Here is a 23,758-nt window from a genome sequence, read left to right on the forward strand (position 1 = left end):
CTTGCCTCTCCCCATCTCTCCTCTTCCCCCCTGGCTGCTCCCCGTCTCCTTCTCTTACCGCTCCCCCATCTCCTCTCCTCTTACCCCCCTCTCTGTTCCCCATCTCTTTCTCTTACCCCTCCCCCTTCCCCATCTCCTCTCCTCTTACCCCCTCTCTCTGCTCCCCGTCTCCGTCTCTTAGCCCTCCCCCATCTCCTCTCCTCTTACCCCCCTCTGTTCCCCATCTCTTTCTCTTACCCCTCCCCCTTCCCCATCTCCTCTCCTCTTACCACCCTCTCTCTGCTCCCCGTCTCCATCTCTTACCCCTCCCAATCTCCTCTCCTCTTACCACCCTCTCTCTGCTCCCTGTCTCCTTCTCTTACCCCTACCCCTTCTCTCCCCTCTTGCCTCTCCCCATCTCCTCTCACCCCCTCTCTCTGCTCCCCGTCTCCGTCTCTTACCCCTCCTCATCTCCTCTCCTCTTACCCCCCTCTCTGCTTCCCGTCTCTTACCCCCCTCTCTCTGCTCCCCGCCTTCTTCTCTTACCCCTCCCCCATCTCCTCTCCTCTCACCCCCTCTCTCTGCTCCCCGTCTCCGTCTCTTATCCCTCCTCATCTCCTCTCCTCTTACCCCCCTCTCTGCTTCCCGTCTCTTACCCCCCTCTCTCTGCTCCCCGCCTTCTTCTCTTACCCCTCCCCATCTCCTCTCCTCTTACCCCTCTCTCTGCTCCCCGTCTCCGTCTCTTACCCCTCCCCCTTCCCCATCTCCTCTCCTCTTACCCCTCTCTCTGCTCCCCGTCTCCGTCTCTTACCCCTCCCCCTTCCCCATCTCCTCTCCTCTTACCCCCTCTCTCTGCTCCCCGTCTCCGTCTCTTACCCCTCCCCCATCTCCTCTCCTCTTACCCCTCTCTCTGCTCCCCGCCTCCTTCTCTTACCCCTCCCCCTCCCCCATCTCCTCTCCTCTTACCCCCTGTCTCTGCTCCCCGCCTCCTTCTCTTACCTCTCCCCATCTCCTCTTACCCCCCCAACCCCTTTTCCTCCTCCTCTGGCCCCGCCCCCTTTCCCCGGCCCCTCCTCTTGTCCCTCCCCTTTCCCCTCCTATCTCTTTCCCCTCCCCCACCCTCCGTCTCCCCCCCTCCCCCCGTGACCCCTCCCCTTTGTCCTCTCTAACTTCTCCAGTCGCCTCCCCCCTCCTTCACCCTCTTAGCCCCGTTAGAGCATCGCAGCCCTCCGGCCACCTCCCATTGGCTCCCCCGGCACCCACGTGACACCCCGAGTAAGGGGTGGGGGCAGCCCCGGGCCGAGCGCCTCCGAACGGCAGGAAAGGGGGTGGGGCGACGAGCGCGGCTGCGTGCGTGCGAGCGAGCCGAGGGGCGCGCGACGGAGCAGGGGAGGGGTGGTGTCTCGTGCGCGGGTGCGCGCCGGCCCCCCGGGGGAGCTCAGAGGCAGCGCGTGCGGCGTGCGGCGTGCGGCGCGCGACGGCGGGCGGGCGGGCGCGAGCTGCTGCTACTGCTGCGCCCTTGCGGGGGTCGGTGCGGGGGAGGCAGGTGAGTGTGCGCGGCGCGGCGCGGGCAGCCCGGCGGGGGGTGCAGGGCGGCGCCAGCTCCAGCTGCAACAATGGGAGGGGGGCGGGTGAGTGGGAGGGAAGTGTGACCGTGACCTCCCGGGGCTGGGGAGGACCCCGTGTGTGGGGCACGTTCAGAGCACGCTGGGGAGGAGCCCGCCCCCGTGCGTGCGGGGCACTGGGGGGCGCCCCGGGCGGGGGGCGCTGGGGATGAGCCTGCCCCCTCCCGCCCACTCCCCCATGCAGCGCGCCCCTTGCCTGGACGGTGGCACGTGCCCCAGGCACAGGACGCTCCGGAGTTGGGGAGACCGCCCTCCCGTGCATAGGGTACTCTGTAGCTGGGTGCATCTCCTGCAGATGGGGGTGCCCCATCTGTGTATGATGTCCTGGAGCTGGCCGGATGCGCCCCCTTCTTAGTGCAGCCTTAGGGGGTGGAGATTGTGCCTGGCAGGCTGGAGGAGGGTGCTGGTGGGGTTGTGTCGCCTGGGTAGCATGTCCCAAAGTGTGGTTGGGAGAAGAGCATCGTGCATGAGGCAGTGTCACGCCGAACATTTTTGCGCTTGGAGACCGTCAGTGACGGTACAGCCATACTAACTGTGATGCCTAGCTACGCTTTCAACAAACAAAGCACAGATATAAATGGTCAGTGTTCAGAATGGAGAGAGGTAAATAGCAGAGCACCCCAGGGATCTGTACCGGGATTACTGCTGTTCAGCGTATTCACAGGTGATCTGGAAAAAGGAGTAAACAGTGAGGTGACAAAGTTGGCAGACCATATGAAATTACTCAAGATAGTTAAGTCAAAAGCTGACTGCAAAGAGTTACAAAAGGATCTCCCAAAAGTGGGTGACTGGGCAACAAAATGGCAGATGATATTCAGTGCTGATAAGTGCAAATTAATGCACATTGGAAAACATAATCCCAACTATACATACAAAATGATGGGGTCTAAATTAGCTGCTACCACTAAAGAAAAAGGTCTTGAAGTTGTCCTAGATAGTTCTCTAAACACATCCACTCAGTGCGCAGCGGCAGGCAAAAAAAGCTAACAGAACATTAGGAATCATTAGGAAAGAGAGAGATAAAAAGACAGAAAATATCATCATGCCACTGTATAAATCCATGGTATGCCCACACCTTGAACACTGTGCAATTCTGGTCACCCTATCTTAAAAAAGAATTGAGAAAGGTACAGAGAAGGGCAACAAAAATGATTAGGGGTTTGGAACAGCTTCCGTATGAGGAGAGATTAAAAAGGTTGGGACCAAGCCACTTAGAAAAGAGACGACTAAGGGGGTTGTCGAGGTCTGTAAAATCACTAATGAACTGGAGAAAGTGACTAAGGAAGCGTTATTTACCCGTTCGTGAAACACAAGAACCAGCAGTCCCCTGATGAAATTAATAGGCAGCAGGTTTAAAACAAACAAAAGGAAAAAGAAAAGGAGTATGTGTGGCCACAAAAGGACGTACTTCTTCACACAAGGCACAGTCAACCTGTGGAACTCATTGCCAGGGGATGTTGTGAAGGCCAAAAGTATAACTGCGTTTAAAAAAAAGAATCTAATAAGTTCAGCGAGGAAAGGCCCATCAATGGCTGTTAGCCAAGATGGTCAGGGTTGCAATTCCATGCTCTGGATTGTCCCTAAGCCTCTGATTGCCAGATGGTGGGACTGGACGACAGCGGATGAATCACTCGATAATTGCCCTGTTCTGTTCATTTCCCTTTGAAACATCTGACATTGGCCACTGTCGGAAGGCAGGATACTGGGCTAGATGGTCTGACCTAATATGTCGGCTCTCATGTTCTTATGAGTGTAGATGTGGTGGTATACGTTGTTGCAATGCGCATGAGGACTCTGAGATCTGAAGCAGCAGAAGTAATAGGTGCTGAATGTCAATAGTGGTAGTGGCCACACACAACTGGCATGGTTCTCGATACTTGAGTATATTTGGTTGCCTTTTTCCTTGACATGAGTTTCAGCTTTAAGTAAATAAAAACTAGGTTGGTGAAAGTTCCCAGCATCTCTCAGCAGCCTCCCAATTACAGTTATGAAAATATGTGTTTAAATGGTTAGACTCATAATATTTCTTTGGCCCGGTCTACACTACAAACTTACCTTGGTGTAACTACATCGCTGAGGGTGTGAAAAATCCATGAGAGCTTCTGCCATTGACATAGCTACTGCCTCTCGCAGGGGGGGATTAACTACACCAGCAGGAGAAGCTCTCCTGTCGGTGTCTTCACTAAAGTGCTACAGTGGCATGGCTGCTTCGCTGTATGTGTAGACAAGTTTTCAGTTTCCCTCTCAGGTTGTGTATTTAGCTCAAATTATTGCAGACTATTTGTATTGGATGAGCTGAATCTGGAAAATGGCAGAGGGGTATGTATGGTCTAGTGGATGGATTCTGGGCTGAAGTCAGGAATCCTGAGTTCTGTTCTCAGTTCTTTGGGGCAGTGACTGTGTCTTGCGGGGTGTGCATGCACATGTGAGTACAGTGGTTTTCACAATAGGGCTCATGGGGCAGTGATCTAATTTGAGCCCTCTAGGCTAGGGGTGGCCAACCTGAGCCTGACAAGGAGCCAGAATTTACCAGTGTACATTGCCAAAGAGCCACAGTAATATGGCAGCAGCTCGCTCTCTCCCCCTCCCCGCCCGCTCTCAGCGCCTCCCGCCCACCAGCAGCCCCGCCGATCAGCACCTTCCACTCCCTCCCTGCACCTCCTGATCGTGGCATGCAGGAGGCTCTGGGGTGGGAGGGGGAGGAGCAAGGGCACGGCAGGCTCAGGGGAGGGGGCAAGAAGGGGTTGAGCAGTGAGCACCCCCCCGGCACATTGGAAAGTTGGCGCCTGGAGCTCCAGCCCCGGAGTCGGTGCCTAGACAAGGAGCCGCATTTTAACTTCTGAAGAGCCGCACGTGGCTCCGGAGCCCCAGGTGGGCCACCCCTAGTCTAGGCACTAGCGTGATAGCGTTAATAAAAAAACAACCCCTTCTTCATGTGACTGTCATTTTGGCGTTTAGATTAAAAAATATCCGTGTTCAGCTGGACAGACCCTTTAGAGACGCTAGCTCTGGATGCTGGTGTCTTATTCCAAAATGCATGTGGTGTGCATCTTGTACAACCAGAATTACTAATCCCAGCAGTTAGTCTAAATCTTGGGTTTTATGTTACTGCCAGCTTCTAACTAATTCAATTGTAACTTTATCTGCCCACTCAGAGGAACTGAGATTTAAGCCGAATGAATGGATTTTTTTTTTCTGTGCATCCTTCTTGGTAAACTTGTTCAGCAAGAATACAAGCCTTGGGTTCGGTCCACGCTACAGACTTCTGCCAGCACAGCTATGACGGTCAGGGTGTGAACTTGAAGAGAGGCGATTCCTGACTGATGTAGCTGTGCAGCAGAACCCCTGGTGTAGTAGCTAGTATAGCCCTATAGGGATGCACATGCAGTTACTGATGGCCTTGAAAAGATGCAAACCACAAATCAATGGAAGTTGATACCTTGTGTATATAACCAACTCATTTAGTAAGATCCCTTACTTTGCAGCAGACTGGATTTAAAGACACCCTGATTTGTGTCACATTAGTGCTGTATTCTATAACAGTTGGAATTTAATTCAGAACTGGTAGATTTTACTGATTTGGGACCGTATCCTGTTTTTCACAAATGCTTAATGCAGGTGTATTTGCCTGTTCTCCGCTTTAGCAATTCTAGGCAACTGGGCTGGGAGCAGAGCTGGGTGGCGCTCCCTCCCTGTCCCCTGTTGGGCCTGCCATGCCCTCTCCCTCCCCCCCAACGTTCCTCTGTGTCCCCCTAGGGGGGTGCACCTCACAGTTTGGGGACCACTGCCCTGACTCAAGTCCTGTTACTCACAGTGGACTTATCTTGAGTGTGGTGGTTCTTTTAACTTGAGTTGGCTGGCAAGTCCGGGGTAAAGTCTAAAACTAGAGTAAGCACAGCCAGCTGCTAACGTGACTGCTGTGGTGGACGCAGGCCACCTCAGCTCATCTCATGTGCTGCTAGTCCTCCAGTGCCTTTCCATAATTCCTCCTGTGTGCCCAGAAAGGACAAAGTTCTCCCACAATTCACTCGGGGAGAGAGAATTCCTAGAGCAGCTCAGCTTATTGCATTACAAGGAGCCGTGGTGTGTACCCTCAGAAATCTTAGTGGCACACGAGTGAGTGCAGAGCCATGTGGACATAGCAACTTGAAAGCTTTTTCACAATGGGGCTGCTCTCACTCAGGTTAGTCTAATGTGAGAGGATTAAATTTAAATGTAGATTACTCAAGTGAACTCTCTGAAGATGTACTCTCAAAAGAAGGACATTAGGGGTCAGATTCAGTGCTAAGTGAAGCCAAAGGAAAGGCCTCCATTTACTTCAGTGGGAGGTGGTTTGGGTCCCATGTGTAGAGTACCCATCTGCACACAGAGTTACGGTTCTATATTTAAATACAAGTCAAGCAACAGGAGACAGCTCTCTGAAATGGGAGTAAGCCGTGTTACTATCCTGAAGACAGTGCAAAAAAAAAAAATCTTTACTATCTAACCAGTCGCTTTTAGGGCAGTGTATACACAGCTCCCAGCAACTGTTCTCAGTTACATGTGCTTATTTCTTCTTTTTATTCTAGGCAATGCCACCTATTGGTGATGCCCTATGTTATCTTCTGCTATAGAATTAATTACACCCGAGAGGAAGCATGAGTAAATGCAGATCTATGAACCAGCTGGTACTTTGAGAAAAGGTAACAGCCCTCTGATTAATCGGCCATCCACCGAGAAGATAATTGGGCCCATACCTGAGCAAGGGCTGCTAAAGGAGGTTCTCCCTGCTGCAGCCCAGCAAACACAATACATTCAATTTAATTACTTGGTGATATTTCTGTTACTTTCACAGCGTTTAAAAATGTCGCTGGCACATGGCTGTTAATTAGGTAATGTAACGGCTCCCAAGAAACGCTCATTGATTTTTAAGTAATTCTTACACAGTATAAGCAAAACATTCTTTTGTATTGGTGTATGTCCTAGAAGTTTAAAATTGCTAGGTTGCTTCCAGAAAAAAAGTAATCAATAATAGCAGCAATGAGGTTTGGCTACAGAGCTCATGATAAGTTAAGTGTTTTTTTTAAAAAAAAAAAATGAGTAGAGGGGAGCCATGGTTAAAAAGTGGGCTTTAAGTAAGATTCCTCCTTGTTCTAACACCTGAAGGTTGTGTGTTCTTAAGTCAAATCTGAGTGAAAACAAGGCAGTTTTGTAGTTACCAGATCGAGTTAGACTATGAAGACCCTAGGGTTTACCTTGGACTTGCTAACTTGTGTGAAAACTACAAACTGCTTTGTCTTCACTAGTGTTTAGAATGCGCCTCTCTTTCTAAGGGCTTGCCTGCACCAACAATTAGACCGCAGCAACCCCGGGCTAGCCTGCTGCTGTCTAATTGTCCTTGTGCACCTTGCTGACATGCATTAACAGCTTGTTAGAACGCTTTGCTTTGATCCTCTTTTTGAAAGGAGACTAGCTCAAAGTGCATTAACTAACTGTTAACACACATTAGTAGGTTACACCACACACGCAGTTACACCACAGCAGGCTAGTGTAGGGTAAATTCACACCCCAGCTTACTGTGGTCCCTGTAGACAAGCCCTGTTCTTTCTTTTGTCATTTTCTTTCCCAACCAGCTCTGTGGGGGACAAAGTGGGTGGCATCTTTTTTTTCTTCCCCTTCCTTTTGCTGTTGCTCCTTCTGTCCTCTGTTCCGCTTCCCTTGTTGAAATCTCCTTCTTACCTCTTTCCCTAAAAACAGATGCAACAGCAGCAGTTTGCAGACCTCAGGGGGAGAGGGCCAGTGGGCTCTTACTGTCCTCCGAAACAAAGTGGTGACCTTAACGAGCTCAAGGAGCTGAGTAGTGTCAGAGTACATTGTCCTTCCTCGCCTTGTGAACGTGCTCGTCTTCTGCCCCACACTGGAACACGGGAACCCTGCTGCACTCAGTCCCAGAGTCTGGCAGAGTCTAAAGCTGTTATCCCCTGGAACTGCAGGGCCTAGGAAGATGAAGTGCTGGAACAATAGGCCCTTGCTCAGCATGAATTACTTGAATTGTAGTCTTCTCCTGCCATCATACTACAGGAGGTGGCTTTAAAAAGACGTGATCCCTATGGCTGTGCACTGAAAGGAAAAGCCATTGGAAAGCGATTCAAGGTTCCTTTAACAAAAAATGCAAACCCCTTGCAGGTTTAAAAAAAAAACTTGTGCAAAAACTGTTGTGAAATCAGGAGCCAGAAGAGGAGGAGTGTTAAGCACCACCTGACCAAGATAAGGATTATGAAATGCTCAGGGAGATTAGAGAGGCTACAAAAACAGAAAACCCAGTAACAAAGGGGGATTTCAACTATCCCCATATTGACTGGGTACGTGCGGAGATAACGTTTCTGGACACCATTAAGGGCTGTTTCTTGGAGCAGCTATTCCTGGAACCCGCAAGGGGAGAGGCAGTTCTTGATTTAGTCCTAAGTGTAGCATAGGATCTTGTCCAAGAGCTGACTATAGCTGAACTGCTCAGTAATAGTGACCATAATGTAATTAAATTTAACATCCTTGTAGTGGGGGAAATACCAAAGAAACCCACCACAGTAGCACTTAACTTCAAAAAGGGGAACTACACAAAAATGAGGAGGCTGGCTAAACGGAAATTAAAAGGAACAGTCACAAGAGTGAAATGCCTGCAAACTGCATGGAGACTATTTAAAAACACTATAATAGAGGCTAGACTAAATGTACACTCCGAATAAAAAAAATAAAGAGGATTAAAAAAAAAAAATGCCACCATGGCTAAACAGCAGAGTAAAAGAGGCAACTGGAGGCAAAAAGGCATGTTTTAAAAATTGGAAGTCAAATCCTCCTGACAGCAATAGAAAGAACATAAACTCTGGCAAAGTCAAGTGTAATAAGGCATGTGAAAAAAAGAATCTGAAGAGCAGCTAGCAAAAGAGACAAAAACCAATGGCAAAAAAATTAAGTACATCAGAAGCAGGAAGCCTGACAAACAATGTGTAGGGCCACTGGACGATCGAGGTGCTAAAGGAGCCTTCAAGGAAGACAAGGCCATTGTGGAGAATCTAAATGAATTCTTTGCATCAGTCTTCATTACAGAGGGTGTGAGGGAGATTCCCAACTGGAGCCATTCTTTTTAGGTGGCAAATCTGAAGAATTGTCCCAGAGTGAGGTGTCAATAAGAGGAGGTTTTGAAAGAAATTGATAAACTATTAAACTGTAATAAGAGTTCTGAAGGAACTTGGATATGAATTTACAGAACTACTAACTGTAGTATGTAACCTGTCACTTAAATCAACCTCTGTACCAGATGACAGGAGGATAGCTAATGTAATGTGGATTTTTAAAAAAGGCTCCAGAGGTGCTCCTGGCAATTACAGGCTGGTAAACCTAACTTTAGTATCAGGCAAATTGGTTGAAACTATAGTAAAGAACAGAATTACCAGACACATAGATGAACACAGTATATTGGGGAGGAGTCAACACAGCTTTTGCAAAGAGAAATCATGCCTCACCAATCTATTAGAATTCACTGAAGGTGTCAACAAATATGTGGACAAGGATGATCTACTGGATATAATGTACTTGGACTTTCAGAAAGCCTTTGAGAAGATCTCACACCAAAGGGGGCATAACAAGTGGGAGTGTGCTAATAAAATTTGTGGATGACACAAAGTTGGAAGGTATTACCAATATGAAGGAGGACTGGAATATCATACAAGGAGATCTGGAGGACCTTGAAAACTGGAGTAATAGAAATGGGATGAAATTTAGTAGTGCAAATTGCAAGGCCATGCACTTGAAGACTATCCACAATTTTTTGTGCCATAAACTGGGGATGTATCAGTTGGAAGTGACAGAGGAGGAGAAAAACTTGGGTGTATTGGTCAATTACACGATGACTGAGCTGCCAGTGTGATGTGGCCATGAAAAAGGCTAATACAATCCTAGGATGCATCAGGCGAGGTATTTCCTGTTGAGATAGGGAAGTGTTATTGCCATTATACAAGGCACTGGTGAGACCTTATCTCACTCACTGTGTGCAATTCTGGTCTCCCATGTTTAAGAAAGATGAAATCAAACTGGAACAGCTGCAGAGAAGGTTTACTAGGCTGATTCAAGGAATGGAAAACCTACCTTACAAGAGGAGACTCAATCAGCTTGGCTTGTTTACCCTAACCAAAAGAAGGCTGAGGGGCGATATGATTGCTCTCTCTAAGTACATCACAGGGATAAATACCAGGGCAGGAGAGGAGATATTTAAGTAAAGTGGCAATGTAGACATAAGAACAAATGGATATAACCTGGCCATCAACAAGTTTAGGCTTGAAGTTAGGCAAAGGTTTCTAACCATTGGAAGAGTGAAGTTCTGGAACATCCTTCAAAGTGGAGCAGTGGGGGCAAAAAACCTTACTGGCTTCAAGACTGAGCTTGATAAGTTTATGAAGGGCGAGGTATGACCTAATTGCCTACAATGGCACGTAGCTGATCTGCGATGCTAGTAGCAAAAATCTGTAACAGCCAGAGATGGGGCAATAGATGGGGAGGGCTCTGAGTTACTACAGAGAATTCTTTCCTAGGTGTCTGGCTGGCAGGTCTTTCTGGCACGGTCCGGGTTCAGCTGATTGCCATATTTGGAGTTGTGAAGGAATTTCCCCCAGGTCAGATTGGCAGAGACCCTGGGGAGGTTTCGCCTTCCTCTGCAGCATGGGGCACTGCTCACTTGCAGATTTAAACTAGAATAAATGGTGGATTCTCTGTAACTTGAAGTCTTTAAATCATGATTTGAGGACGTCAGTAACTCAGCCAGAGGTTGGGGTTTATTACATGAGGAGGCTGGGTGAGTTTGTGGCCTGCAATGTGCAGGAGGTCATGATGGTCCCTTCTGGCCTTAACATGTATGAGTCTGAGGTCCTCTCATGGATCACTAACTGCTTAAAAGATAGAAAACAAAGGGTAGGAATAAATGGGCAGTTTTCACAATGGAAAGTGGTAAATAGCTGGGTCCCCCAAGGATCTGTTTTGGGACCTGTGTGGTTCAACATATCCATAGGTGATCTGAAAAAAAGGGTAAACAGCTAAGAGGCAAAGTTTGCAGATGATACAAAATGTCTCAAAATAGTTAAATCCTACAAATTGCAAAGAATTACAAAGGGATCTCACTAAATTGGGTTAAATTAGCTGTTACCACTCAAGAAAGAGATCTTGGAGTCACTGTGGATACTTCTCTGAAAACATCTGCTCAGTGTGCAGTGGCAGTCTAAAAAGAACCCGAATAGAACATCAAGAGCCACTAAGAAAGGGATCGAGAATAAGACAGAAAATAGCATAATGCCTCTATATAAATTCATGGTAAGCACATACCTTGAGTCCTGCGTGCAGATCTGGTCACCCCATCTCAAAAAAGATACCTTGGAATTGGAAAAGGTCCAGAGAAGGGCGACAAAAATTATTAGAGGTAGGAACTGCTTCCATACAAGGAGTGGTTTAAAAGGCTGAGCTTTTGTTAACAGTGCACAATTACTTCAGTATAACTACGTTGCGCAGGGATGTGAATAATCCGCACCTGTGAGTGACCAGAGTTATACTGACATATAGCGTAGACAGCGCTATGTCAGCGGGACGGCTTTTTAACTAAACTGACGGGAGATGCTCTCTTCCATCAGCTTAGCGCGTCCTCATTAAAGCGCTACAATGGCACAGCTGTGCCAATGCAGCGCTTTAAGTGTAGAACTGCCCTTGGACTGTTCATCTTAGGAAAGAGATGACGAAGGATATGATAGGGGTCTATAAAATCATGAATGGTGTGGAGAAAGGGACTAAGGAAGTGTCATTTATCCCTTCTCATCACACAAGAACGAGGGGTCATCCAATTAAATTACTAGGGGGCAGGTTTAAAACAAACAAAAGGAAGTATTTCATACCACGCACAGTCAACCTGTGGAACTCATTGCCAGGAGATGTTGTGAAGGCCAAAAAGTATAATTGCTTTAAAAAAAAAACTAGATAATTTCATGGAGGATAGGTCCATCAATGACTATTAGCCAAGATGGTCAGGGACACAACCCCATGATCTGGGTGTCCATAAATCTCTGACTGCCAGAAACTGGGATTGGACAACAGGGGATGGATCACTCGATAATTGCTCTGTTTTGTTCATTCCCTCTGAAGCATCTAGCCACTATCTCAAGACATGATACTGGGCTAGGTGGGCTATTGGTTTGACCCAGTGTAGCCATCTTATGTAACTTGCTGAATGCTGCTCTCAGCATGGCTGTTGTGTGCATCTAGGAGTTACTTCTCAAGTGGATGGAGTTTTGAGTGCTTTTGCAGATTGTTTTTCAACCATTCAGTCTGGGGTGGTGGTTGTAGTCATTTCCACTTCCTGGGAAGAAGTGATCTTGCAGCCAAGAATAGCAATTCTTCCAAGATCTTCCATAGGGTGCTATTAGAGCTTTCTGCAGCTCATGCGTGTTTATAAAATGGCCCCACGATGAAAAATGTAAAATCTTAATCGCATCTGTTTGGATCCAGCCTCTACTAGATTAGATGAGAGCATTTAACTGGCAGCTAACTGTGTCAAACAGGTGAGCAAACTTCTTGGTAATGAATCATTGAGTCTTGAGAAAAAATCCACTTCCCGGTGGTGAGAAACTTTCAGCTGAACTTGACGGCTCTCTCCTGGGAATCTAGGAACTCACTAAGAACGTGTATAATTTTCAGCTCTAATGGCCGTGATGATAGATTTTAAAACATGACCAGCGTGTAAACCAATGCAGTGCTTCCTGAATCTGCCAGGAGATGGCTTCAGTGCCTCTGCTGCTGCTCATAGCTTTGGCCAGTTTCTTCTGCTGCAACCTGCCAGTCTTTTCAGAGGTCACTGCCCCTTCTGAGACTCCTGCCAGCACCTGTGGAACTGACAGTGGGGTCAGTTTCCTGTTGCTGGTGTCTGGGAAATTCCAGAGCAGGGAGTGGAGCTTTTCGCAAAGGATCACAATCCAAGAGAGACTTTGGGATGCAGAGAACAACTCTACAGCACCCTAATGGCTCTGGAGTGGGTGGCAAATACAGAGAGGTTTTTAATCCCTTCCAGTATCTATAGAGGGATGGCAAGAAAGGCCTCAAACTTTTCAGATACCAGCTAGCCAGAGGTTGCTAGGAAAGATGAGCTGCTGAACAGTTTCCATATAGGAATCTCAGCACCTGCCTCAGCTGAAGGAGAGGGAGTGGCGGGATTCTGTGTTGGGCATTAATCCTGGAGAGTGTAAGCTTTGTCTAGTTGTTAATTATCTGGTTAAAATACTCAAGTAATGGCATTGAGCTGTACATCAACCTGACACGGGATCAGGCCTGGACACTGCTGAAAAATAGACACTGGACTTGGAATCAGATACCAAGTCCAGTGCATACCCTTGGCCTGGGCAGATCTTGCTGGTTGGGCAGAATCCAGAGGGGTCTGTCTGAGTTCACACTCCGGAAGCAGTTGCGTTGCTTACCGTGCTAATTAACCCTCATTGAATTGTGTGAATAGGATGTGTGCTTGTATGAAGAAAGCTCGATAGGGTAGATTAGGACTTGTTTACACTTGAAAATTAATGTTGATTAAGGTAAGGTGTGAATTTAAAGCACAATGGCTGTTCCTGGATGACTCCATGTGTGGGCTCTTATTCCAGAGCAAGTGTCCACAAACGATGTTAATTGGGAGCGACTATGTGTAGACAAGCCCTTAGGGAAGTGAAGTATTTTGGAGAAATCAAGAGGAAAATATGGAGAAGGAGGGCTAGAACACAATGTGGGATTAGAGGGAACAAACCATGACTGGCATGTGTGTATCAAATTGTGAACTCCATTTTATGTTAGGACCTTCGTTTTTGTATTAAGTGCTGAACACTTCTAAACTTTCTCTGGCCAGCTTATTGTATTGCCATGAAGGCAGTGCCTGCCCAGAAAAGGTTTTTGCCACATCTTTAAATGACAATCACTGAGAGGCCATCTGTTGATTCTGATTGTCTCTCAACCACTTACTTGTGCCTATGGAACAACAGATTTTCTGTAAAACCATGAATGGTATGGAGAATCTGAATAGGGAAGTGTTATTTACCCCCTCACGTAATGCAAGAACCAGGGGTCATCCAATGAAATTAATAGGCAGCAGGTTTAAAATGAACAAAAGGAAGCACTTCTTCACACAACATGCTCGTTGCCAGGGGTTGTTGTGAAGGCCAAAAGCGTAACTGGATTAAAAAAATAATTAGACAAATTCATGGAGGATAGGTCCATCTATTAGCCAAGATGGTCAGGGATGCAACCCCATGCTCTGGGGCTTCCTAAATCTCTGATCACCAGAAGCTGGAGCTGGATGAATCTCTCGAAAGTTGCCCTGTTCTGTTCATTCCCTGTGAAGCATCCTGTGCTGGTCCCTGTCAGAAGACAGGATATTGGGCTAGGTGGACCATTGGTCTGACCCTATATGGCCGTTTCTTGTGTTCTTCGACTTATGTGGTGAGCCTGACTGCGGGCAGGGCTGGGGCTTTCCAATGGAACGCATGGCAAAAAGGAACAGACTTTTTGAGTGGGATGCTGCTCTGAGTTGATTTGGGAGGGCAAGAGGGTCGGGAAGCTGACCATTGCTGCTTGGAAGCGGGCTATGCAGGGGGGACTCTGCCCAACTTGAAATGCTGACAAACCCCAGGCTCACAGATTGGGTGAGAGCAGACGAAGGTGTGTCATGAGACTTTAATCTTGCAAAGATTTATTATTCTCAAGTGCTTTCAAGACTAAAGAAAAGGAGGACTTGTGGCACCTTAGAGACTAACCAATTTATTTGAGCATGAGCTTTCGTGAGCTACAGCTCACTTCATCGGATGCATGCCGTGGAAACTGTAGCAGACTTTATATATACACAGAGAATATGAAAAAATACCTCCTCCCACCCCACTGTCCAGCTGGTAATAGCTTATCTAAAGTGATCATCAGGTGGGCCATTTCCAGCACAAATCCAGGTTTTCTCACCCTCCACCCCCCCACACAAATTCACTCTCCTGCTGGTGATAGAGTAAAGTGACGGTGGCAGATGAGGTCTTTTCCCAAGCCTGTTTCTTGCTATATTGTCCAGAAGGAGTTAACCCAGAAGCCCAGAACTCCCACAGTTGGGGCAGAAAACTCGTCAGGGAGGGGACGAGGGGTTGGGAGGTCTGAGGCAGTGGTTTCAGGGTCAAGGGCAGCTGGAATGTGGAGTCCCATGCCACAAGGAAGGGAGTGTCAGTCTGAGCCTGGGACCATGGCCCCTGTAGACCCAGAGCTAGAAACAGAGAGAGAGCTCAACTCAGACCCACTTGTCGTGGAAGCATGTCGGACGCAGCAGTTGGGTCTGCTCACAAGAAGACTGGGGACTGTGCAGAGGGGCACTGGGCCAAGGTGTTACAGGAACTTTGACTGAGGTCAGTGTAAAAGAAGAGATGCCATGTTCGCCTACTGAAAAGAAGAGAGTAAAACTGAAGCAAAGCCAGCAGGGGTTTTACAGGAACAAGGGAAAAATCTGTGCATGCGTTTAGAGTGATTATCGAATAGAAAACTGATTGTAGATTATTGTTAAATACGGGCTCAGTAAACAAGACACAGTTTCATATTCCTCTAAATTGCAGGTTTCAGGGATTTGATTGGGGGTAGTGGCAGTGAAGGAATCTCTCAACCTGACTAATAGGCTTATTCTCATGCCAGTAGTGCTGGGAGAGCTTCTGTATATCCACTTGCACACAACCAGCTAACTGATCAGTCAGTAGGGCAGTCTGTGTAGAGAAGTACCAAGTGGCTAATCACAGGGGTGGGATTGTGAGGGTTTTTTTAAGTTTGTATCTCTTAAGGCTTGTCTTAGCTGCAGAGTTAACTCTAGTCCTATCCACACACAAACACTTACCTTGAGTGGTGGTGGTGCTTTAACTCAAGTTGCCTGGCCCCTCTGGTGTAGATAGGCTTTGACGCCTTAGATTTTTATCAGTAAATGTCAGTTTTACCTTACACGCTCACAGATGAAAAAATATTTCCATCAACAGTCATTGAAATGTATGGGTAGACAAAGTAAGAAGAATGCTGCTTGAGAACCTGTCAGAGTTTGATTTAAGGATATTTACTTTGTGTATTTTGACACATGATGCTGATTGTGTGTTTTAACTGTTACAAGCCTTTAATTTAGAGTCTCAATGTCTACTGTCATTAAATAATTTCTGACCTCTTTCCCTTGTCTGCCCCCCCAATTTCCCACAACTATGAAAACTGAAATAGATAAAAATAAAAATAAAAAGCTTAAAATAAGCAGAAGTATTATCTGTTGAAATGAGTAACCACCCTCCCACCCCCGAATTCTGCTAAGCCTAGGTGTGGGCTACAGATCAACTTAGCACAACTCATTGGTAGTTAAACTGCTCAGAGTGATCATGCTGAGTGTTATTTCATAGTATGGTTGTGTTCACTCAAGCTAGGCTAATGTGAGAGGAGTAACTTGAGTGCAGATAACTTGAGTGGGTTCTGTAGTGAAGACGTGACCTTGCCGGTTGGTGGAGCAGGGGATATCTTTGGCATTTCCCCCCTTTAAGATGGGTTGTTTGAGTTTCACCTCCTCACGTTCCCCTTTTATTTCTTCTCTCTGATGGTGCTTGCCCTGCAGAGGTGATTTCCTTTCAGGCCAGCCAATCCTTCTCATTATTGTGGTATAGTTAGAACTCCCTGCAGAACCTGGCATGGTCATCAGAATTGCAGCATCAGTCAGTGTGTTGCTTTGTTTCCCCCATGAATTGAGTTGAATATCAGGGTTGGAAGGGACCTCAGGAGGTCATCTAGTCCAACCCCCTGCTCAAAGCAGGGCCAATCCCCAATTTTTGCCCCAGATCCCTAAATGGCCCCTTCAAGGACTGAACTCACAACCCCTGGGTTTCGCAGGCCAATGCTCAAACCACTGAGCTATTCCTCCCCCCCAGCCTTTGTTGCGTTTATAAATTAAAGAGGCTCTCAGTTTAAAAATCAGAGCCTCTGTTTTTTTAAATAACCTTACCTGTTACTAATATATCACACATGAGCTTAAAACCAAAAGTACTTTTAAAAGAATCATTGCTGTGTCTGCTGGTTCTTTTGTATTTCTCTCAGATTGGACAGGATTTGATAGTTGGTGTTAATGTCTCGCAAGTTCTAGCTGAGTGCTACAGTATGAGTTGCAGACACTGCAAGGGAATGGTTTTCTAACTGCTTCTTCTAAAATTTTGTTTTTAATTGAAACTTTTCTGCTGGTCTCTGATTTCTGCAAAAGCACTGTAGAGATCCTAAATCTTGAGTCCTATATGGCTCAGGCAACGTTAAGTGGTTCAGGTGAAGGTTAAATGATGTGTTTAAAAGAGATCTGAAGTAAAATGGAAAGACGATGGATACAAGAAGGCTGTTCAGGATGATGGGAGCGACAGAAAAGCCTGCTTATGCCAAGCATGACCAGATGATAGGAAGGGACAAAGGAAGCTGGTGTTAGATGGTTGTGGGGAACAGGTTGGAACACGACAATGAGTGATCTAAATATAGTTTTGAACTGTCCGGGAAAGGAGGGGTTATTTGTGGTCACACTTCTTCGTAGATTAAAAAACCAAAGCAAATTCTGTAGTAGCTGTAACTGCTGCACATTTAGCTGTTGATAAAGCTAGCGTCACTCATGGTAGCCCTTCATCAGGAGCAGTTGCTGCAGTTTTGATCCTGCTTATGGATATCCAAATCCACGGCAGTGAAAACCACGTCGTGGACCATGAAATCAGACCTGCCCTGTGAAATCTAGCTGTTGGAGGGGAGAAAGAGGGACAAGGCTGGGGGCATTTGCTGGGCTCCAGCTGCTAGTCCTCCAGGCTGGGGAGGGACAGGACTTCCTCTTCCTCTGCTTGGCTGTTCTTGGCGGGGAGATCAGACCCGCTTCCCAGAACTTCCCCGGCTGCAGGAATCTCTGCAAAGTGAGGGTGGCAATCCCGCAACCGCCCCTACAACATCTTTGTGATCCCCCCCCGACCTTTTTGGGGATGGGACCCCCACGGTTACAACGTGGTGAAAATTCAAATATAAACACCTGAAAACGTGAAATTGACCAGTTTTAAAAACCTCTGGCTGTGAAATTGATCAAAATGGACCATAAATTTGGTAGGGCCCTAGATATAGCCATGGGTGACAGTAATTGAGAGGTTTCAGAGTAACAGCCGTGTTAGTCTGTATTCGCAAAAAGAAAAGGAGTACTTGTGGCACCTTAGGGACTAACCAATTTATTTGAGCATAAGCTTTCATGAGCTACAGCTCACTCCGATGAAGTGAGCTGTAGCTCACGAAAGCTTATGCTCAAATAAATTGGTTAGTCTCTAAGGTGCCACAAGTACTCCTTTTCTTTTTAGTAATTGAGAGGGGTAGTGGATGGGCAGCTCTCAGTGATGGGGATTTTCCCAAAGACCCACGCTAGAAAATCCCTTTTGTAGAGTATAAAAAGTAGGTGTAAAGGGAAGAAATACGAATGTAAATGGAACCTGCAGGCTTCTGACAACTGGAGGGAGTATTTCCTTGCTGTAGTTTGGTTCCAGTTCTTTTGTATATTACCCATATCTGTCTGAATTCTTCATTGCACTGCTAAAGAGGGGTTCATGTCTGTCATACTGAAAATTTTCACTAGGAAATGTATTGTTGTGACCTGGAAAGATAGGACTCCCATAAACATGTAATCCCATACACCAGGTACTGAACAGAAGTCTATCCTAGGTGTTAGAGCAAGGGAGTACATCAGGTCTGGGTTCTCTTCCAGCTCTAACACCAACTTGCTGTTTGACCTTGGCCAAGTCACTTAATCAAAGAATTGTAGGACTGGAAGGGACTTCAAGAGGTCTTCTAATCCAGTCCCCTGCACTCAAGGAAGGAATAAGTGTTCTCTCGAGACCATCCCTGAAAGGTGTTTCTCTAACCTGCTCTTAAAAATCTCCACTGATGGAGATTCCACAACCTCTGTAGGCAATTTATTCCAGTGTTTTCCTAAGTGTCCAGCTAGTTTGTTTTTCCTAATGGCCAACTTAAACCGCCCTTTCTGCAATTTAAGCCCATTGCTTCTTGTCATTTTCTCAGAGGTTAAAGAGAACAATTTTTCTCCCTCCTCCTTGTAATTATCTTTTATGTACTTGAAAACTGCTATCATGTCCACTCTGTCTTCTCTTCTCCAGACTAAACAAACCCAATTTTTAAAATCTTCCCTCATAGGTCATGTTTTCTAGACCTTGAATCATTTTTGTTGCTCTTCTCTGGACTTTCTCCAGTTTGTCCACATCTTTCCTGAAATGTGGTGCCCAGAACTGGTCACAATACTCCAGCTGAGGCCTAACCAGCTTGGCATAGAGCGGCAGAATTACTTCTTGTGCCTTGTTTACAATGCTCCTGCTAATACATCCCAGAATGTTTGCTTTCTTTTTCTTTCCAACAGTGTTACACTGTTGACTCATATTTAGCTTGTGATCCACTATGATTCTTAGATCCCTTTCCACAGTACTCCTTCTTAGGCAGTCATTTTCCATTTTGTATGTGTTCGACTGATTGTTCCTTTCTGAGTGGAGTACTTTGCATTTGTCCTTATTGAATTTCATCCTAGTTTACTTCAGACCATTTCTCCAGTTTGTCCACATCATTTTGAATTTTAATCCTATCCTTCAAAGCACTTGGAACGCCTCCCAGATTTGTATCATCCACAAACTTTATCAGTGTAGTCTCTATGCCATTATCTAAATCAATGATAAAGATATTGAACAGAACTGATGCCTGTGGTATCCCACTCAATGTGGCCTTCCAGCGTGACTGCGAAACACTGATAACTACTCTCTGGGAATGGTTTTCCAATCAGTTATGCACCCACCTTCTAGCAGATCCATCTAGGTTGTATTTCCCTAGTTTGTTTATGAGAAGGTCATGCGAGACAGTATCAGAAGCTTTACTAAAATCAAGATATACCACGTCTACTGCTTCCCCCCATCCACAAGGCTTGTTACTCTGTCAAAGAAATCTCTCTCTGCCTATTCATCTTCCTCTCACAGATGTGCTGAGCTTTGATCAATGACCATAAAGGACTTTGGGATCTTGGTTAACGCCACCAAAGAGGGTGGTGATGGTATTCTGAGGTCAAGCAGGATTTGCTGGTCAAATAGTATAGGGTTTTGCTCCACTCCCATAGAAAGTGTTTGGAGAGTATGTGGGTTGGGGGTGGGGGGTTGGCGAAAAGCAACTGGAAAAGGGATGTTGATGTAATGAATTGCTGCGTGTGCAGTTCACGTAAGTGCTGATTCTCAGCTGTGTGGGATCTGCAGACAAGCTCATCGCAACTGTATGAATTTCAGATGAGATTGCTGGACCACTTTGCTAAGAGCCTCTTACATCTGATCAGCTGTAATATCTCCTTTCCCTCCCCTCGAACTCAAAGTCTATGCAGGCTGCATGGAGTTTATAGGGGGTGTCTGCAGCTGTGCCGTGTTTGTAGGCAGCTGGTTTCCTGGAAGGCAAGTTTTTATCTTAGAAATATTTTTACTCTTAGTCTCTTGTATCTTGACTGGATGTCAGGTTTAGTTTCCCATGACACTGGGTGATTAGAAAGGCATGGGTGGGAGGGATCCATTTTCTATGTAGGTCTTTGTGCTATGGTATTGCATCCAATCAATGGTAAATTTGCTGCATCTCATCTTTTTAATATTGCCCAATAATTTCCTCTCTACGTCACTGAAGATCACCGGTGCTTAACTTGGGAGCTGAAAGCAGTTTTGTGTGTTGTCCTGTTGCAAGTGGGGGGAAACAGGGCAATAGCAGTTCCCACGCAGAGTTCTGTGCATGATGGTAGATTGACTCGGAGTCTTTCCAGTTGAACTTGCCTGCATATTTTGCCGCAATTGTCAGGTTGGAAGTCGGACTTGATCTTTAACATTGAGAAACCTGCATGATGTGCTCTGTCCCCACCCCGCCCCCCAGATCTAAGATACAGGTAAATCAGTCTCATGCATCAGGACATGAGCTGATTGCAGAGACCAGGAAGGGGATTCCCTCTCTATACGTTGATATATAATCATAAAGCACCTGGCTAACTGGTTTTATTTCCTTTCTCTGAACTGTCAGGTGTTGGTGACTGCTGGAGGTAGAATATCAGACTCGATGGGTAAATGATTTGATCTGGTGGTATGGCAAATCCTGTGTTTTATCTTCCTCTTCTTTTTTCTGCTTCACTTTTGAGGCTCCCTGTAAGCAGGTGGGCATCCATTGTCCTGGGGTCATCTGATATTGCAGACTGTTGAGACTAGATGCATTTTTCTGATCCAGAGCACTCTTTGGGCTCCTGGACCAGTGATCAGAAAGGAATGGGGGGGGGGGGGGGGGAGAGGAGAAACACCCGATCCCGAGTTCTGACTTGGCATACAGATTTGGGTAGTATTCACAGAACATGTGTGTTTGTGGGGAAGCAATTGACGTTGAAGGGGTGATGGAGAAAGCTGGATTAGCCAGGAAGAAAAGGGTTGTGGTTGCAGCCTCTCCCCTCCTCAGACCTTCGGTAACTTACTGCCCTGTTGAGAACCCATAGGGTAGAGGAATGAAAGGAATATGAAGAGGAGTGGGGGAACTCTCCAAAAGGGAGCATCGGAAAATGTTTCTTTTGCAAAAGCTAGTGGAGATAGAAAACTCATTTGTCTTCTGAAGTGTTGTCAGATACGAAGACACGATTCAGTCATTACGGTGTGAAAAAGGGGATTTGTAGCCCTGCCAGCCCACCAGAATTACCCTTGTATTGAGTTGCTCCTGCCAGTGCTTTCAAAATAGAACCAGGCTTCGAGGAAGATCGGGGTGGCTGAACAAAAATGGAAATCCTAAATAGCTGGCTGGAGTCGGATCTTTTGGCATCGTTGCGTAGTGCTTGCCTGCCACTCCCCCACATCAGGATAGAATGACTGTTCTGACAAGTCTTCGTGGGCAGAACAGCGGCAGATACAGGTTGTGTTATCTGCGTACAGGAACCAACTTTGAATTATAAGAGAGCTCTTTTTTTTTTGTCTTTCTACAGCCTGCTTGTGTGATTTCCGTGAGCTGAGCACTTGCGATCAAAAGCCACATTCTTAGTTCATAGGACGGCTAGCCCTGTCTGGGGCTGGTAAGCCAGCTGCAGAAACCTTCAGCTAACAGTCTTTTTCCCCCCTCTGTAATGAGGGAGAGAGAGAGAGGTGTGTGTGTGAATGAAACTAAAAACCCAAACTGGGAGCCAGATCCCTCACACAGCTTCACTTATTATTCAAAATGCACCACAGACACTTCATCCTCCCAACCCCGCCCGAGACGCAAGTCACTCTTACTGCCCGTCTTTCAGATGAGGTCACGCGTCTGGCCCGAGGTCACACAGCGAGTCCTTGGCAGAGCTGGGATCACCACTCCGGAGGGCCGGACTACGGGAGCCAAGAGCTGCTTCCCGCACTGAGCTGAGTCATGAGACCAGATCCCTCCAACTTACACTGTGTAACCAGTCCAGTATTTTTCATACCCTATAAATGTTCTGTATGTTACAGACCTGAAGCAGCCATGGCAAGGGACTCCTGAGTGCAGGTGATGGCTTGCTTTTATCGGCAAGGAGGTGATTATATTTGTATTTCTTACCATGAGTAGCTGTTCTCTGCTTCTGTCGTGGAAATCTGCACATGTGCAAGGAGTCAACACTTATTGCATCAGGGGAAAGGGGTTTCCTCCTGTCCCTGTTCAGAGGCAAGACATATGGGGGTTTGAAGAACTGGGGGCAAATATAGGGGACAAGTATTCTTGACCAGGTTGTGGGGTACTCTCTGCTTGCTGAGAGGTAGCATGACCCCCTGGGGAGGGTACTCGACTGGAAGTCAGAAGACCTGGGTTCTGTTCTCATCTCTGCCACGGACCTGCTGGGTGACCTTGGGAAAGTCACTTTCTTTCTCTGTGCCTCAGTTTCCCATTCCACCTTTTGTTTGGTCTGTTAACATTATAAGCTGTTCAGTTTGTGTGTGTCTGTATAGTGCATAGCACAATGGGGGCCTGACCATATTTGGGCTCTAGGCTTTGCTGTTTAGCAGATAATTAACATATTGCTTGTCTTGCTATGCATAGGCAAACGGTTGTAATAGCAGCAGGGAGCAGCTGCTGTCATGGCAATAGAACTGGGCGCTCTCAAATGGTCCGAGCTGAGTTTGTTCCTTGAGTGCCTTGTGTATTGCTGTGTGGCGTTCCACCACAGAGTTAACGGTCTCAGCGGGTGTGGCTCCCAACGCAGATTGTCCCTCATGGCAACAGTTTACCAGGCCAGCTTGTTGAGAAGAAAATGTAGAAGTTGCTGAATAAACACTTGGAGGGTGCCCTGGGGAGTTTGGTACTAAACGGGAATGCCTGTGTGTTTCGGTGCCAAGCAACCTTTCCTTGGAGCCGTGGTTGTTGTGTCCTCTCTCCCCCCCTTGCAGTTTTTTTTAAGCCTGTCAGTCAAGGTTTCTCCTCTTGTTCTCACCATTTTTCCGTAACTTTTTTTTCCTGTTAGATCATGCCACAAAAGGGAGAGAGAGTGAGTGTGTGTATGAGAGAGAGAGAGAGAAATCCAGCCCTCAGAAGTCAGCTAAATATCAGCCGGGTATCTGTCAGTCTTCCTCTAGGACTAGGTGACTTGCTGATGGCCCTGTTACAGATGAGTCAGGAGCTGCTCTCTTGGGAGGCCATCTGGTGCAGGTGGGTTTAGTGTGTTCAGTGGAGGCAGCAAGAGCTGCCAGGCAAGCAGGAGCAGAGTGAAAGCACCTGTTCGTTCGCTTCCTGCCCACGCCCTACTGCCTTTGAGCAGGCATGGGGCCTGGGAGCTCCCTGCGTGGCAGAGAGTGGCCGTGTCTGTATTCCAAACCCACCCTTCCTGCTCGGATTCTTCATCTGTGCTGTCACCTCCCCCGGCCTCTTCTCATTTCTCCAGCAGCACACCGGGATCTTTCCTCCCCTCTGGATAGCTGTTATTTACTGGCGGCCAAGATGGCGGATCCATAGAAAGTGAGGAGCAGGAAAGGCCTCTGCACTCAGGGGGCATCTGTGGTGGTTTTCTGAAGTAGGGGCAGGTTCTCTGGTGCTTTGAGAGGAGAGACCCCCCCCCCCCCCCCCAGAAACAG

The 23,758-nt window shown here is 46.9% G+C and overlaps 1 protein-coding gene across 6 annotated transcripts in view; it reads left to right on the forward strand.

Annotated features, from left to right (window-relative positions):
• Positions 1-1,439: 1,439 nt before the first annotated feature.
• Positions 1,440-23,758, forward strand: part of PTP4A3 (protein tyrosine phosphatase 4A3) — a 172,197-nt gene continuing 149,878 nt past the window's right edge. For 2 of the 6 annotated variants that reach the window (XM_073330003.2, XM_073329997.2), the window contains exon 1: positions 5,581-6,286. The gene's annotated coding sequence lies outside the window, so the exon portion shown is untranslated. Of the gene's footprint in view, positions 1,526-5,580; positions 6,287-17,972; positions 22,231-23,758 lie in introns of those variants that run through there. The other 4 variants (XM_073329998.2, XM_073329999.2, XM_073330005.2 and 1 more) reach the window with 4 other exon arrangements.

This window comes from Lepidochelys kempii, chromosome 2 (genome assembly GCF_965140285.1).
Source record: "Lepidochelys kempii isolate rLepKem1 chromosome 2, rLepKem1.hap1, whole genome shotgun sequence".
Lineage (NCBI taxonomy): Eukaryota > Metazoa > Chordata > Testudines > Cheloniidae > Lepidochelys > Lepidochelys kempii.